Raw genomic sequence first — 17,016 nt, forward strand, 5'->3', positions numbered from 1 at the left:
CTGTGGCTTACAGCCTTCTTTGGGAAGACTGAGTAGCCTTTCTCTGAGTAGACTGGGGAGACCCCATCACACCATAGCTGTCACTGGCCTTTCCTGAACCACAGTGGCTTCTTTTCTTTGTGTCTCATACCCCCCCATGCTCAAATGCTCAGAAGACATGGACTCTAGAAGACACGACCATGGCTTCTCCTCCTCAGTCAAATCTTTGGGAATGAGCAGGTGACCCAATTTTGGGCCAAAAGCCCAAATTTGTGGCACATGCTTCTGGGATTTTGGGGGAAGTCCCCCTTATTTTTAACAAGGGGCTCAAGGACAGGGTGAGCTATGCCTCTATGGATCTCCTAGTCCGGATGAGGAGTGGCTGGGTGGGGCCTGTCTCATGAGACAACAAGCAGCTGTGAGATGACTTTGGGGCTGCTAAACCTTCCAGAGGTGCTTTGTCATATCGTCACAGGAGGCTTCCAGGGGTCACAGCAGGATTCAGGTCACAGCAGAATGTACGCAGAATGTACGCTGCCTGACAGAATGGGTTGTGTCTGAATAGGCTCAATTCCTAGCTCCTTTCCTAATCAGGATTTTCTCTGTGCTCTAAGCTCACAGTGGGACAGGTAGAGAACTAAGAACTAAAGATGAAAAAGTTAGGGCATTCCTCAAAACCCAGGGGTGCCCTGTTTCACCGAGCTGCCCTTTACAGAGATCTGGAAAATGGCATTGAGCTGATGAGGTGAAGAAGGCAGAGTCCATTTCAGAAGCAGATGGAAGAGGAATCCCAGTGTGAGCCCCTTTAGAAGAAACCACAGAGTGGGCAAAGGACCATTAACCCCATTTGTAGAGTCCCAAGGGACAGAGAGAAGTCTGTCTTGGCAAAGCTCCCCAGATATCTTACAGTCTAGAGAAAAGACTTCTGGGAAGCAGTGGCTAGGCCCTAAAATAGGACTTGGAGAAGGAAGTGAGGCCCTGGACGTGCACATCTGACCCGGCCTCACTAATGTGCCCAGCAGAAAACAGCACTTAGCAGAAGGCCCCGGAGTTTCACTTTCCACAGGCTATCAAAGGGCAGAGGAGGGAGGGAAGGAAGGAAGGCAGCAAACCTGAAGTGGAGAGAGATTCGGCACCCATGTAGAGCCTGGGAAAGTCCTTCAGGTGACAGAGGGTCTTATTACAGCAGGGAGTCATGTAGAGTATGCCAGGTAGGCCCCACTGCTCAGGACCGTGATAGCATGTAAAAAAATAAAAGTCCAATGATTTTTGTCCTGTGAAATACAATGGGTAGACATTGAACTGGAGAGCCATGAGCTTTGAGCAGTGAAATATGTTCTAGCAACTGATCACCCAGGAGTAGGTAGGCATTGTGGGAAGCAATGAATGGACTGAAGCCCACATGAATCCTACGGTAAGGATGTGTGGACAATTTGAAATCTCTGGATTACTCAGAGTGAGAAATCTGTGATTCTAAGCAACTGTTCACCTGCTTCCTCACAGGTGAATCCTGTGAGGACTTCCATAAGACACTTTTTTTTTTTCAAGGCCCCTGGAATACACCAAGGAAGAGATCTGGGGCTTTCTGTCTTATGTCAAACTTCACTCTCCTGGTTGGTCTGTCAATGGCCTCTGGCTCCCAGGCCAGGAAGAAAAGCAGTGTGGTGAAGTTGAGCAATGATGGTTATAGATTTTAAAATTATTCTCGTTGTAATCTAAGCACTTGGCAAAAACCTGTCCTGGCTCCAAGGCTCGTGAAAGTAGCAGCAATGTTTGTTTTCATTGTGAGAGTTGATGCTTACATAATGTGCCTGCGTACCTGAGAGTCAGTGCTGCATACATACAAAACCCCCTTCTTACCCTCAGATCACAAAGGAAGGATACGAGGGGACACTGAATCTGGTCAGGCCTCTGGCTCAGGCCTTCAGCTGCTTTCTCAGCGTTAGATTTATAGATGCTTTATCATGGAACTGCCTTGCGAGAGGGAACTCTTCACAGAACAGTGGAGATGACTCAGAAAGATTTTGTCTGAGATCAGCATCATCGAGAGCCTTTCTGCTCCTAGAATTGAGGAGTTGGAGTTTGATTCAGTGGGGATGCGCATCTTCTCTGGAGGTGGTCCACAGGAGTAGTGCCCCAGCCGTCAGGATGGGGTTCCCTCATGGCTTTGTCTGGGGCTTCTGTTTGTTACTATACGGGGGTGATTTTCAGACATCCCAGCCATATGGGATGGACATAAATTGCACATCACTGACAGGGGCACAGAATTTCCAGATGTTAGGAGTGACTCTGGAGATCTTGAGGAGTGAGGAGAGGATGAAATATATGTGCTAATCATTAGCCACTGGGCTTGAGGAAGCCTTGGGAAAGCAGTGGGAAGATCTAGGGCATAACTCAAACCCAGAGATGTCCTGGGGGTGGTGTCTGGGCTGATGCAGATAACTCATTGATATTTCATATCCTTCCTCGGGTTTTGTTTCCGGGATCCTCAGCTGGGTGTCAGTAGAAGAAAGTGGGAATGCAGCGCAAGCCCAGTAGCTGAATCACGTGTTCATTTGGCTCCTCCCCCTTTTAGGCTTATTAGCATATGGAATCTCCCGGTCTTTCTGGAAAATCGCCTCCATCACACTGTCCTTTTGTGTTTTGTATTTGGTCTTATCTGAACATTTGGTGTTCATTATGGAGTCCCCTTTTGTTGTGTCCTGGTCCTGTGCTCTGTTGTTGGCTATCTCCAAATTTCCTTCCATGGTCCCCTCCCTCTCTTACACTGTGCCATGGTTGTGCTGTGGGACCCATGTGACAGAAAGAAGATTGGGATGCAGTAGTTAGCTGTTGAGATATAATCCATAGCTAGAAATGTTCTCTCTCTCTCTCTCTCTCTCTCTCTCTCTCTCTCTCTCTCTCCCCCCCCCTCCCACCATGGGATTACATATACTTGTGGCACTGACTCCCTGGAATGCAGGCGTGCTGAGCCGCTCACATCAATGCTGCTTTGAGAAGCCCTGAAACAGTGGTTCTCACTCTTCCCAATGCTGCAATCCTCTAATACAGTTCCTCATGTTGTGGTGACCCCAAACACAAAATTATTTTCATTGCTGCCACATAACTACAATTTTGCTACTGTTATGAATTGTAATGTAAATATCTGATATGTGACCCTCCAAAAGGGGTCACAGCCCACAGGTTGACAATCACTGCCCTAGAGGCAGAAGGAGGGGCTATCCTCTCAGAAGGAAACCAGAAGTAGTGATCAGGGTGAAAATCTGAAGCCTCTTGTCCACAGCGGCTGCCCAAATGAGTTCAAATGTGACCCTTGATAAATCTCAGATGAATACAACCCCTGCCAACAGCCACCTCTCCAGAGGCTGTGAGCATGGGCCAGCCAGGCTCCCGGCTCTCCAACATACCCAATCCACAGAAATTGTGAGATAGTAAATGTTTATTGTTCTAATTTCTAGGCGTTAGGGTGATCTGCTACACAGCAACTGCCAACTAACACACCCGATAATCCCCCCTTCTGTCTTCTCCACCATGGTGGTTTTCCTTTTCCACAGCTTGAACATTACAAATATGAAGATAATTCCAAGCCAAAGCCTCAGATTTCACCTCTCTCTTCTTACAGCTTTAAAATTTCTCCTGACTTTTGGTTACTCCTGTGTGAAAGTCAGTATGTCCCAAGCAAACTCTTCTGTTCCTCTCAGTCCCTTCCTATTTTCTTTCTGTTATATCCTAGATGCCAGTCTTATTACTACTCCAGTCAGAAGGCTGGAAACTCAAGAGAGGACCACAGCTTTCTGCCTTCCCTGGTGCTGTCACTTCTGTATTAATCCCTTGCCGGCCACCTTCTCCTGTCTGCAGCGCCCATCGTCCCGTCCTATTTCTTGCAGTTTGTTGCTCCTGTCTCCCAAGGGTCTTTAGCCTCTGGTGATGCTCCTTGATAGCACCTGCTACCTCAGGTTATGTTGGGGAATGGTAGATATTCATAAGTTACCCCCGACCTTAACTCTTTCCAAGAGTCCCCATTTCCTACAGAATAAAGTGTGAATGTCTTTGCCTATAATCCCAGGTCTTTGTAACTGCCTAGGCCACCTCTTCATCCCTCGCCCACTTCAACCATAAGGGCTCTCAGCCTTAGACATGGCTTCCTGCTCTTGTTCAAGTTCTTTTGGTTACATCTTTCCTTCAATAGACTCTTCTAATTCCTGTTGCACCCGTTATCCAGTTTAGACTCTCCTCTCTGCCCACTGGTTTATGGCTGTGTGGCCTCTCCTCTAGCGTCCCCCACTCCTCTCACGGTATCAGAATTCCCTACCTCAATGTTGGCATCTGCCTCAGCTGTCAGGATTCCTAGGCTCAGGGATGGTGGATATGGGAATAAAGAAGGAAAGTTGAGGACCCATGTGATTTACGTCTCTAGGATGAGTTTAGTAATTTACAGAGAGAAGCTCGGCCATATGTCCAGGGCTGGGACAGCTAAAAATGGCCCAGTTCCTGGCTGAACGCCTTTGTACCTCATCTTTTTTTTTTTCTGAGGTAGATGCAATCCACCTCAGCCAAGACAGTAAAGGCTGAATCCAAAGTCTCTATAAGACTTGTGTTCCCAGGAAAAGAAGAAAGGCCAATGTTATGGGATGTGGCTGCCCCAAGATCTGTAGCACCAGTCATTTTTGCCTCTCAGGGCTTTGTTATCTCCACGTGTCTCCTGGTGTTGGTCTGTATGGAGTGGGGTCTGTATGGTGTGATGAAGTACTCGTCTTCAGTGGGACCAGAGGGAGCTATGGAACAGTTATTTACCACCCTGGTTCCAGCAGACTGATGGTGTAGTAGTCTAGTCATGTTCCAGTTGATGCTAGCTGTCAGTGTGAGAGTGGACCACCATGTCTTTTGCATATCAGTCGTTCTGAGTTTACAGAGGACAGCTGGGCCCTCCAGATTCTTGTGAAGCTGAAGTTTCTATCACAACATACTATATTCCAATTAAATAATCTTGACAGAGAATGCTCAGGGCGGGTGTCAAGGCACAGACTGAACTATGTGTCCATGGCAGACTTCAACATTCTCTAGGCCTGACTCTCTGGACAAAGGTAGGCATTTGGTAACTGGTGTCTGAACTTGGGACTTCAGGAGGACATAATGAGACTAAACAGATACACAGGGTTGTAGCATGTAGGATGTTAGATCCCCAGTGCTCAGGGGCAGACTCCAAGATGAGGAAGCAATATTTCTGTGAAAGATAGAGAGTTACTGTGGACAGGATGCCCCTTTGTGGGTCCTAAGAGGAAAGGACCTTTTCCTTAATCAGAGACTTGAGGGGCACAGGAGTCTGACTCAGGAAAAAACCCAGGGTGCTGCATGCAGCTCCTGGATGGACTCTCTAGGAAGGTAAATAGTCCTGGAACCGAGGACCGGTGTGAAGGTAGGATGTGCGGCAGACACTCTATGCCAGCGTTTCCTTGGTGATGATTCTGATTAGTCTCTCTCTCTCTCTTTTTTAAATTTTGGTTTAAATTAACTTGAAAATAATTCTAAGGTTATATCTAAAAAGAAATGAGATTTCCATTAGCAAATTTTGGAAAGAAGTCAGCCTAAGAGCTAAAATCATGTTTCTTTCAGTTCATTCAGCCACCATTGTCCACATGTGAAAAAAAGAAATACTTACCAGCATAACTAAAAACAAAGCCAAAATTAAGCTTATTTTGAAAACATAGGCCAGCTGGGGATCCATCCCATATACAATCACCAAACCCAGACACTATTGTGGATGCCAACAAGTGCTTGCTGACAGAAACCTGATTTAGCTGTCTCCTGAGAGGCTCTGCCAGTGCCTGACAAATACAGAGGTGGATGCTCACAGCCACCCATTGGACTGAGCACAGGGTCCCCAATAAAGGAGCTAGAAAAAGGATCCAAGGAGCTGAAGGAGTTTACAGCCCCCTAGGAGGAACAACAATATGAACTAACCAGTACCCCCCCCCCAGAGGTCCCAGGGACTAAATCACATTGTGGGACCCATGGCTCTAGCTGCATATGTAGTAGAGGATGGCCTAGTCGGTCATCAATGGGTGGAGAGGTCCTTGGTCCTGTGAAGGCTCTATCCTCCAGAGTAGGGAAATGCCAGGGCCAGGAAGTGGGAGTGGGTGGGTTGGCGAGCAAGGGAAGAGGGGAGGGGATGGGGTATTTGGAGGGGAAACCAGGGAAGGGAATAACATTTGAAATGTAAATAAAGAAAATATCTAATTAAAAAAAAGAAAGAAAACATAGGGACTTATAGATAAATGTGGCTGGCTCAGGGTGAGCATGTTGTCTCCTCCCTCATGGAAAGGGGTGTGAGAGTTGAAGGAGAGGTGCCTTCCAGGGACACAAAAGATGGTGGGGTAATTAATCCTGGCTGGCGAGGATGGAAGAATGGTGTCAGGCTATGTAACACTCTGGAGGGTCCTTCACAGAGCCTGTGAGCTGTGAGGACTATACCCTGATAAATCCCAAGGGGCTCAGCACCAGGGGCCTCAAGAAACGGGGAACAGAGATCACTCTTGGGGCTAAAAGGGGAAGACAGTTGAGAGTTTGGGCAACGGTTCTCACTTAAGACGCTGACTCATGCTCTCCTTGCTTTGCAGTGGACTGAGAGTCAGCTGCGCTCAGAAGAAGTGACTCTGAGTTTTCTGACTTTTGCTCATCCACCTGGTCCTTAATATCCCCAGAGATATAACAAGAAACTCAGTTTCTTCAGAAATCAGCCTGATAATGCTTGGAAAGGTAACAGGACCCAAAAAGTCAAGAGAGAGGAACGGAAAAGTCTCTAGTGGCTAGCCCCCTGAAAAGCTGGCTGGGCAGCCCCGTGGAGAGCTGGCTGGGCCCCTGTAAAGTGTGAATGAAGGGGAAGCACCGAAGGCAGTTGCAGTGGGCATTAAGTAGTAGATTTCTTCAGGGTAGGATTAAGGATCGCTTTCCATGGGGTCCGCTCCTCAGGGCAGAAGTCTTGACCGTGGAGCACAGCACGCATGGAATTAAGCAGTCCTAGCAGGCATTCAGGGCCTCTGTCCTTCCAGGTGCTCACTCTTTCCTGAAATGTCACCCCAAACATTGGATCTTATTCCTGCCCACAGCTAGGAGTCACCTGGGTCACCTCTCACAAATCCTGATGTCCAGGTCTCACCAGCATCTAATTCAATCAGTGTCAGGGGTGGGGCCGCCTCAGGACTGTTTTTCAGCCTCTCTAGGTACTTCAGGGTACATTCAATGTCAAGGCAACACTACCAATAACTCGTCTAACAATGGCCCCTAATCCAGACTGCATATTAAAATCAACTGGGAAACATTAAAAAAGGAAGTTAAATGAAGAACTCTCCTGATCCATGCGTCAGAGTTGGGAGGATGAATGTTTGAAGCTTACATTCTCGTGCCCAGGTGATTCTACTGAGGCCAAGCCAGCCTTGACATTCTCCAGGGTAATAGGATAAGAAGCTCTCTCTTGTGGCTGTGTAAAGTCCCCATCATACAGAGTTGGTGCAGTCAGTTTTAAATTCCAGTATTTGGCAATACTTGCCTTGGGATCTTAATTGTGTCCAGCAATTAAAAGCAGAAAGAAGGATTGGTTTCCCTGTCTAATCCCCGAGAGCCATGCCACAGGTGGCCTGGGTAGCTAATCTTGCCTCTGGACATTTAATTTAGTTTGAGACAGAACCTCATTATATAGCTCAGGCTCATCAGGAACTTAGTGCACAGTCTAGGCTGGCTTCACGTTTGCGGTCTCCTGGCGTCAGAATCCCACGTGCTAGCATTATCGACATGTGCCACTACATCCCACATAAAGATTTTGTTTTTCTATTTTATTTTTATTATGGTGCTGGAGACCAGACCCAAGGGTCTTGAGTTTTCTAGGAAAGCACACTGCATTAACTACTGAGCTGTTGTGTATGCTCTGCCTTCTTGGAGATTGTCTGAAGGTAAATGTCCAGCACTCAATATTTTAATAGATTTCAAAGCGAGTATCTTTTTCTCTTTCCACTCAGCTGGATCTGTACAAGTCCTACCTAGAGGACAGACAGATTCAGTTGTTTAAAGAGCAACTGAGACACCACTGATTGACCTATTGAAGGGTCTGCGTGAATAGCAATTTAGGAATTGGGCAAGCACAAAGAGGAACTTTGTGGTGGGAAGGAGAAGGGAAAGAAAGAGGAGGAGGAAGGAGGAGAAGGTCTTCATTACTGGACCTGGGAAGGAGGCAAAGAAATGACATGGCTGTTTGAAGTGAAGCAGTAGCTTCATTTAGAACACTCCAGCAGAAAGTCCCTACTTCCAGGTTTCTGATGAAATAGAATGTCTTTGTGGATGGGCTGTTAGTCTCTGGCGAGTCTAAAAGATGGTTTTTTTATTCAGAGTAGGTTTGTTAGCAGCCCTCTATCACTATAATAATGAAGTTGATATAACTCAGAAAGCCTTTAGTTTTGCTCACAGTTCTTGGGACCTTATTCTGTGGTTGGAATCAATGCTTTTGGGTCCATGACAAGGCAGCACACCATGGACAGCCCCTACCCGTTGCACATCCCCTGGGAGAGGCTAATTCTCCTCTCTCTGAAGTCATTAGCTGCCTGTAGTTCTTTGTCTAGGGAGGGAACCCCACGAGAGTCCCCCATCCTATATTAATATGTCTGTATTGCTATTGTTTGGATCTTGATCTTGCTTCTGCAGCCATTTCTACGAGAGACTATTTCACAGCAGACATCCTGGTTCTTTGGCTCTTAGAATCTTTCTACTCCTCCTTCCACGATACTCCCTGAGCCTTAGATACAGGAGTTGTGCTGTAGATGTATCCTTTGGGGCTTGGGTCCTCACAATCTTTTGATTTCTGCTTTGTGGCATGGTCTCTAATTCCTATAGAGAGACTTCTTTGATGAGGGGGTGAGAGCTACATTTATCTATGGCATAAGGATAAAACTTAAAATGTAGTAAGGGATATTCTGGTCTAGCAAGAGTGGCCCCTTGTTCTCCTGTAAACTAATGGAGGGAAATTCTTGAAACTTTCTTCCTCTTAAACCTCACCCAGCAGCTACTGTAATAAATCCAGAGTAGGCTGCTTGAAGAAGTACCTTTCTATCACTGTAGTAAATATCTGATAACCACCTTCAAAGAAAGAGAGGTATATTTCGGCTCTCAGTTGTAGAAAGTTCAATCAGTGACCACTTGGCCCCATTGTTTTGCTCCTGTAGCAGCGCAGCATCATGATAGAGATGTGAGGTGGAGGAAGTCTGTTTACTCTACAATGAAAGTGGGAGAATGAGACAACCGGCCACCTTCCTGGTGAGTGCACAGGGATCCGCCAGCCCGAGAGGTTTGTGCCTCAGGCCCCGGCGGCGGCAGAAGCCTCCTTGGCTCCAGGACTCCGCGGAGGGCAGGCTGCACGGGTGACGGTGTGGAATACAGAGGCCAGCCGTTTCTGAGACAGGCGAGAGCCACAGAGCTTCTGAGGCGGCGCTATCTTCGGCTCCAGACAACCGGCCACCTTCCTGGCCAAAGCAACACAGCTTCTGGGAAAGATCCTGTTTTGGGCCTTCATTTTCAGCCAGGAGGAGGTCCAAACACCAGATAACTGTGCACCTTCCCTGAAAGAGGAGAGCTTGCCTGCAGAGACTGCTCTGACCACTGAAACTCAGAGGAGAGAGCTAGTCTCCCACGTCTGCTGATAGAGGGTAACAAAATCAACAGAGGACAATCTCTAAACAAAGACAACTATAACAACTAACTCCAGAGATTGCCAGATGGCGAAAGGTAAACGTAAGAATCCTACTAACAGGAACCAAGACCACTCACCATCATCAGAACCCAGCACTCCCACTTTGCCCAGTCCAGGGCATCCTAACACACCTGAAAAGGTAGACCTGGATTTAAAAGCATTTCTCATGACGATGGTAGAGGACATAAAGGAGGAATTTAATAACTCACTTAAAGAAATACAGGAGAACACTGCTAAAGAGTTACAAGTCCTTAAAGAAAAACAGGAAAACACAACCAAACAGGTAGAAGTCCTTATAGAAAAACAGGAAAACACATCCAAACAGGTGATAGAAATGAATAAAACTATACTAGACCTAAAAAGGGAAGTAGACACAATAAAGAAAACCCAAAGTGAGGCAACGCTGGAGATAGAAACCCTAGGAAAGAAATCTGGAACCATAGATGCCAGCATCAGCAACAGAATACAAAAGATGGAAGAGAGAATCTCAGGTGCAGAAGATTCCATAGAGAACATCGGCACAACAATCAAAGAAAATGGAAAATACAAAAAGATCCTAACTCAAAACATCCAGGAAATCCAGGACACAATGAGAAGACCAAACCTACGGATAATAGGAGTGGATGAGAATGAAGATTTTTCAACTCAAAGGACCAGCAAACATCTTCAACAAGATTATTGAAGAAAACTTCCCAAATCTAAAGAAAGAGATGCCCATGAACATACAAGAAGCCTACAGAACTCCAAATAGACTGGACCAGAAAAGAAATTCCTCCCGACACATAATAATCAGAACATCAAATGCACTAAATAAAGATAGAATACTAAAAGCAGTAAGGGAAAAAGGTCAAGTAACATATAAAGGCAAGCCTATCAGAATTACACCAGATTTTTCACCAGAGACTATGAAAGCCAGAAGAGCCTGGACAGATGTTATACAGACACTAAGAGAACACAAATTCCAGCCCAGACTACTATACCCAGCCAAACTCTCAATTACCATAGATGGAGAAACCAAAGTATTCCACGACAAAACTAAATTCACCCATTATCTCTCCACGAATCCAGCCCTTCAAAGGATAATAACAGAAAAAAACCAATACAAGGACAGGAACCACGCCCTAGAAAAAACAAGAAGATAATCCCTCAACAAAACTAAAAGAAGACAGCCACAAGAACAGAATGTCAACTTTAACAACAAAAATAACAGGAAGCAACAATTACTTTTCCTTAATATCTCTTAATATCAATGGTCTCAACTCCCCAATAAAAGACATAGACTAACAGACTGGCTACACAAACAGGACCCAACATTCTGCTGCTTACAGGAAACCCATCTCAGGGAAAAAGACAGACACTACCTCAGAGTGAAAGGCTGGAAAACAATTTTCCAAGCAAATGGTCTGAAGAAACAAGCTGGAGTAGCCATTTTAATATCGAATAAAATCGACTTCCAACCCATAGTTATCAAAAAAGACAAGGAGGGACACTTCATACTCATCAAAGGTAAAATCCTCCAAGAGGAACTCTCAATTCTGAATATCTATGCTCCAAATGCAAGGGCAGCCACATTCATTAGAGACACTTTAGTAAAGCTCAAAGCACACGTTGCACCTCACACAATAATAGTGGGAGACTTCAACACACCACTTTCATCAATGGACAGATCGTGGAAACAGAAACTAAACAGGGACACAGTGAAACTAACAGAAGTTATGAAACAAATGGACCTGACAGATATCTACAGAACATTTTATCCTAAAACAAAAGGATATACCTTCTTCTCAGCACCTCACGGGACCTTCTCCAAAATTGACCATATAATTGGTCACAAAACAGGCAGGAACAGATACAAAAATATTGAAATTGTCCCATGTATCCTATCAGACCACCATGGCCTAAGACTGATCTTCAATAACAACATAAATAATGGAAAGGCAACATTCACGTGGAAACTGAACAACACTCTTCTCAATGATACCTTGGTCAAGGAAGGAATAAAGAAAGAAATTAAAGACTTTTTAGAGTTTAATGAAAATGAAGCCACAACGTACCCAAACCTATGGGACACAATGAAAGCATTTCTAAGAGGGAAACTCATAGCTCTGAGTGCCTCCAAGAAGAAACGGGAGAGAGCACATACTAGCAGCTTGACAACACATCTAAAAGCTCTAGAAAAAAAGGAAGCAAATTCACCCAAGAGGAGTAGACGGCAGGAAATAATCAAACTCAGGGGTGAAATCAACCAAGTGGAAACAAGAAGAACTATTCAAAGAATTAACCAAACGAGGAGTTGGTTCTTTGAGAAAATCAACAAGATAGATAAACCCTTAGCTAGACTCACTAAAGGGCACAGGGACAAAATCCTAATTAACAAAATCAGAAATGAAAAGGGAGACATAACAACAGATCCTGAAGAAATCCAAAACACCATCAGATCCTTCTACAAAAGGCTATACTCAACAAAACTGGAAAACCTGGACGAAATGGACAAATTTCTGGACAGATACCAGGTACCAAAGTTGAATCAGGATCAAGTTGACCATCTAAACAGTCCCATATCCCCTAAAGAAATAGAAGCAGTTATTAATAGTCTCCCAGCCAAAAAAAGCCCAGGACCAGACGGGTTTAGTGCAGAGTTCTATCAACCCTTCAAAGAAGATCTAATTCCAGTTCTGCACAAACTATTTCACAAAATAGAAGTAGAAGGTACTCTACCCAACTCATTTTATGAAGCCACTATTACTCTGATACCTAAACCACAGAAAGACCCAACAAAGATAGAGAATTTCAGACCAATTTCTCTTATGAATATCAATGCAAAAATCCTCAATAAAATTCTCGCTAACCGAATCCAAGAACATATTAAAGCAATCATCCATCCTGACCAAGTAGGTTTTATTCCAGGGATGCAGGGATGGTTTAATATACGAAAATCCATCAATTTAATCCATTATATAAACAAACTCAAAGACAAAAACCACATGATCATCTTGTTAGATGCAGAAAAAGCATTTGACAAGATCCAACACCCATTCATGATAAAAGTTTTGGAAAGATCAGGAATTCAAGGCCCATACCTAAACATGATAAAAGCAATCTACAGCAAACCAGTAGCCAACATCAAAGTAAATGGAGAGAAGCTGGAAGCAATCCCACTAAAATCCGGGACTAGACAAGGCTGCCCACTTTCTCCCTACCTTTTCAACATAGTACTTGAAGTATTAGCCAGAGCAATTCCACAACAAAAGGAGATCAAGGGGATACAAATTGGAAAAGAGGAAGTCAAAATATCACTTTTTGCAGATGATATGATAGTATATATAAGTGACCCTAAAAATTCTACCAGAGAACTCCTAAACCTAATAAACAGCTTCGGTGAAGTAGCTGCATATAAAATAAACTCAAACAAGTCAATGGCCTTTCTCTATACAAAGAATAAACAGGCTGAGAAAGAAATTAGGGAAACAACACCCTTCTCAATAGTCACAAATAATATAAAATATCTTGGTGTGACTCTAACTAAGGAAGTGAAAGATCTGTATGATAAAAACTTCAAATCTCTGAAGAAAGAAATTAAAGAATATCTCAGAAGATGGAAAGATCTCCCAGGCTCATGGATTGGCAGGATCAACATTGTAAAAATGGTTATCTTGCCAAAAGCAATCTACAGATTCAATGCAATCCCCATCAAAATTCCAACTCAATTCTTCAACGAATTAGAAGGAGCAATTTGCAAATTCATCTGGAATAACAAAAAACCTAGGATAGCAAAAAGTCTTCTCAAGGATAAAAGAACCTCTGGTGGAATCACCATGCCTGACCTAAAGCTTTACTATAGAGCAATTGTGATAAAAAACTGCATGGTACTGGTATAGAGACAGAGAAGTAGACCAATGGAATAGAATTGAAGACCCAGAAATGAACCCACACACCTATGTTCACTTGATCTTTAACAAGGGAGCTAAAACCATCCAGTGGAAAAAAGACAGCATTTTCAACAATTGGTGCTGGCACAACTGGTTGTTATCGTGTAGAAGAATGCGAATCGATCCATACTTATCTCCTTGTACTAAGGTCAAATCTAAGTGGATCAAGGTACTTCACATAAAACCAGAGACACTGAAACTTATAGAGGAGAAAGTGGGGAAAAGCCTTGAAGATATGGGCACAGGGGAAAAATTCCTGAACAGAACAGCAATGGCTTGTACTGTAAGATCGAGAATTGACAAATGGGACCTAATGAAACTCCAAAGTTTCTGCAAGGCAAAAGACACCGTCAATAAGACAAAAAGACCACCAACAGATTGGGAAAGGATCTTTACCTATCCTAAATCAGATAGGGGACTAATATTCAACATATATAAAGAACTCAAGAAGGTGGACTTCAGAAAATCAAATAACCCATTAAAAAATGGGGCTCAGAACTGAACAAAGAATTCTCACCTGAGGAATACCGAATGGCAGAGAAGCACCTGAAAAAATGTTCAACATCCTTAATCATCAGGGAAATGCAATTCAAAACAACCCTGAGATTCTATCTCACACCAGTCAGAATGGCTAAGATCAAAAATTCAGGTGACAGCAGATGCTGGCGTGGATGTGGAGAAAGAGGAATACTCCTCCATTGTTGGTGGGATTGCAGGCTTGTACAACCACTCTGGAAATCAGTCTGGCGGTTCCTCAGAAAATTGGACATAGTACTACCGGAGGATCCAGCAATACCTCTCCTGGGCATATATCCAGAAGATGCCCCAACTGGTAAGAAGGACACATGCTCCACTATGTTCATAGCAGCCTTATTTATAATAGCCAGAAGCTGGAAAGAACCCAGATGCCCCTCAACAGGGGAATGGATACAGAAAATGTGGTACATCTACACAATGGAGTACTACTCAGCTATTAAAAAGAATGAATTTATGAAATTCCTAGCCAAATGGATGGACCTGGAGGGCATCATCCTGAGTGAGGTAACACATTCACAAAGGAACTCACACAATATGTACTCACTGATAAGTGGATATTAGCCCCAAACCTAGGATACCCAAGATATAAGATACAATTTGCTAAACACATGAATATCAAGAAGAATGAAGACTGAAGTGTGGACACTATGCCCCTCCTTAGAATTGGGAACAAAACACCCATGGAAGGAGTTACAGAGACAAAGTTTGGAGCTGAGATGAAAGGATGGACCATGTAGAGACTGCCATATCCAGGGATCCACCCCATAATCAGCATCCAAACGCTGACACCATTGCATACACTAGCAAGATTTTATCGAAAGGACCCAGATGTAGCTGTCTCTTGTGAGACTATGCCAGGGCCTAGCAAACACAGAAGTGGATGCTCACAGTCAGCTAATGGATGGATCACAGGGCTCCCAATGGAGGAGCTAGAGAAAGTAGCCAAGGAGCTAAAGGGATCTGCAACCCTATAGGTGGAACAAAATTATGAACTAACCAGTACCCCGGAGCTCTTGACTCTAGCTGCATATGTATCAAAAGATGGCCTACTCGGCCATCACTGGAAAGAGAGGCCCATTGGACTTGCAAACTTTATATGCCCCAGTACAGGGGAATGCCAGGGCCAAAAAGGGGGAGTGGGTGGGTAGGGGAGTGGGGGTGGGTGGGTATGGGGGACTTTTGGTATAGCATTGGAAATGTAAATGAGCTAAATACCTAATAAAAATGGAAAAAAAAAAAAGAAAGTGGGAGAATGGAGGAGTCCAGTTTCAAGATCCCTTTTAAAGATATGGCCCCAAATGACTTAACTTCCTCCCATTAGTCTCTGCCTTTGAAGAGTATCACCACTTTCCAATAGAGACAGAGCATAGGGACCGAGCCTTCAAACCTGAGGGGTGGGGCGTGGGGTGGTTATTTAATATACAAACTATAGCATAAGAGGAAGCAATGAGTTTGCCCTTCTGTGTGCTTATCCTGGACTCTCTAGGCCTGAGTTATGCTGACTCAGCAGCAGCTATTGCAGGAATCACCGCACAGCAAAGCATAGATCATCAACCACAGAATTAAGAGTGAAATTGTCCCTTAGCATCCTTGGGGAATTGGCTCTAAAACGCCAGGGCCAAAGGGGGGGAGTGGGTGGGTAGGGGAGTGGGGGTGGGTGGGTAAGGGGGACTTTTGGTATAGCATTGGAAATGTAAATGAGCTAAATACCTAATAAAAAATGGAAAAAAAAAAAAGTCAGATTCTCTGATGTTCTCCACATCTCTGGAGGCTAAGTACCTGTCTAACATGGTGATGTGCTTGACTCTGACCTATGTACATCCTTCTGAGTCTTTATATCATTTGTAAGCTATTTGCAATACACAAATGATATAAAGTCGTATACTGTATCATTCAGGGAGTAACAGTAAGAAAGTCTATGTGTCCAGCACAGCCTCCAGTCTTTTGAAGGGATGCATACTGTTTAATGTACAAAGGTAGAATCTGAGGATACAGACCACTGATTACAGCTGTGTTTTAAGTCATACAGCTTTAGAGTGTTTGTTGTTCAGGCCAGGTAAGCAGAGGGGCTTCTACCTCTCCAGGCTCTACATAGGAGAGATTCCCTAGCTGCTAATCCTTGTAGAGAGAAATCCCATCTACCCACAGAAACAGGTGTATCTCCATTCTTCTCTTTACAGGACCCCTTGTTTACTCCTAGTCTCGGTCGCTGCTAGCACATGAGCTGAGAGGTGCTGTCTTTCTGCTGAATTTTATGGGACTTTGTTGTTGTTCCCTGGTCAGAATATAAGGAGCGGCTACCCTCTCAGGGTAAGGGACATCATAGTGCTCATACCCTGTAGTCCTACTGTGTGAAATAAAATACAACTGCTGCAGGCAAAGCAGGGACCGTGCCTGCGTGGGGTTGGCTAGTGAAGTGTGACTGTCCTGGGGCCAGGTGACTCTGGACCTTTGTCCTTCTCACTGATGCTCTGTCCATAAAAGATTCCTCAGGGCTCCTGGCTGGTGCCTCAGTGGCAGGGAACAATGTAATCTCCTTCTGATATCAGATAAAGAACGAGCAGGGCTCAGGGACTCCTGCTCACTTAGGGGATGAAGCTAGGTCCAAATTCACTTCCTGCAGGAGGGACCCAAGATTCTTGGGGAATAAGTGCTTATCTATGTCACTGACTCAAAACAACTCTTTATTACCTCCAGATAAACTGGGGTACATCCCTTACTATTGGGTAAGGACTGTCAAGACCCCCCCACATATCTCTAAATCTTTAGACAATACAGAACTCAATGCATGCTATGATTTTTCCTATACATACATACATACATACATACACACATATA

Source organism: Mus musculus, chromosome 6, assembly GCF_000001635.26.
Source record: "Mus musculus strain C57BL/6J chromosome 6, GRCm38.p6 C57BL/6J".
NCBI classification, from domain to species: Eukaryota; Metazoa; Chordata; class Mammalia; order Rodentia; family Muridae; genus Mus; species Mus musculus.